Source organism: Limulus polyphemus, unplaced genomic scaffold (assembly GCF_000517525.1).
Source record: "Limulus polyphemus unplaced genomic scaffold, Limulus_polyphemus-2.1.2 Scaffold1419, whole genome shotgun sequence".
In the NCBI taxonomy this organism is placed as follows: domain Eukaryota; kingdom Metazoa; phylum Arthropoda; class Merostomata; order Xiphosura; family Limulidae; genus Limulus; species Limulus polyphemus.
The window spans coordinates 120,682-122,343 of record NW_013667029.1 but is presented as its reverse complement, the minus strand read 5'-3'; the positions used below and the strand labels follow the sequence as shown (position 1 = coordinate 122,343).

Here is a 1,662-nt window from a genome sequence, read left to right as displayed (position 1 = left end):
AGTTCAGTTGTCTCTCAATTGGTGGAAAAACAAAATTAAGAAAAAATACTTGGAAGTTCAGTTATCTCTCAATAGATGGAGAACAAATTTAAAAAAATACTTGGAAGTTCACTTATCTCTAAATAGATGGAGAAAAAATTAAGAAAAAAAATACTTGGAAGTTAAGTTCTCTCTCAATAGATGGAGAGAAAATACTTGGAAGTTCAGTTATCTCTCAATACAGGGGTCACCAAATTTTTTTCACAGCGGGCTAGATAACTGAGAGAATGACGAGTGCGGGCCGCATAACCATTTTGTTCAATACAATACAGTGAATACACAAAAAATAAAGACAACAAACATGTTTATTTTCCAAAAAGTTATCAAAGAAGACGACGTTAGCAATAAGGTAGTTATATCACACCCAGTGTGCACATATCCGAATCTCACAAACTAAGCAGCAAAAAAGGTTTGTAAGATTTGTGAAACTGGTGTTTAGCTTTTGAGATATCATCAATATTTGCTTTGGAATTGTTGCATCCAACCAAGAGAATTGCTTTCAAATGTTCATCAGTCAACCTTGTTCAATGTGCTGACTTCACATAATTCCTTTTTGAAAATGTTTGCTCACAGACATAAGTTGTTTCAAACACTGATGCCATACCAGAGGCAAATTTCTTCAACTTTGAAAACTCATCATCAGGTAAGCAGTGATAAAATTCAACAAGCTTTCCTTCTCTGTGCTTCTCTTTCAACAAGTCATTTGCTTGCAAATCAATGAGCTCCAACTGTAGTTCGACTGGCACGTCATCAAGGTTACAATCAAACGGATTCTGGAACAGAAGAATGTCACTCTCAAATAAGCATTTTTTGGAGAGATTTTCAGATCTCGACAGAATTAAGTCACTAATAATATTTATTGGAAACTCGAGGTTGACATCTTCTGCGATTACAGCGCAAAACCCTTTGAAACACTGAAAATGAGAGAAGTTTCCTCAATCCAGTTGTGCTTCAAACAATGATAGCTTTCTCCGAATTCCTTTAATGATTCTGTAGAGATCACAGATAAGGTTATCCTTTCCCTGTAGTTTCATGTTCAATTCATTCATGTGGGATGTGATGTCAACCGAAAATGACAACTTTGACAGCCAGGTAGGATCTGACAGAAGTGGATCAGCTCTATTCTTCTCGGTGAGAAAAATATCTATTTCTCTTCTGAGCTTATAAAAATGAAACAGGACTTTACCGCAGCTGAGCCACCTCACTGCTGTGTGATAAGGCAAGTCACAGAATTCAGAATCAATTTCTTCAAGAAAAGATTAAGTGCATGACCCCGAATGAAGTTCACCGCAGAAATGACTGGTTTCAATTCGCCAGAAACATCTAAATCTTTCCAACAGAGTGCTTGCTGATATATAATGCAGTATATACACAGAGCGCCCGGGAGTTGAAGATCTTCCAACTTAGTTCGTATCTGCCCCACCAGACCCTTCCTCACTCCAGCCATGTTTTTTCCTTCATCAACTGTAACACATTGAAGCTGATTCCACTGAAGGTTATGGCATTGCAAAGTTTTCTGCACTTCCATGAAAATGTCTTCTCCAGTTGTTGTTCCGTGCATGCTGCAAACGGATGTCCAACTCTTCTGTGATCTGAAAGTCCAAATTAACACCACGAATGAAC

General features: G+C 37.6%; 1 protein-coding gene across 1 annotated transcript in view; it reads left to right on the top strand.

Annotated features, from left to right (window-relative positions):
- LOC106463473 (echinoderm microtubule-associated protein-like CG42247) overlaps window positions 1-1,662 on the top strand; it is an 89,559-nt gene that overhangs the window by 13,696 nt on the left and 74,201 nt on the right. The gene's annotated exons all lie outside the window — the stretch shown is intronic.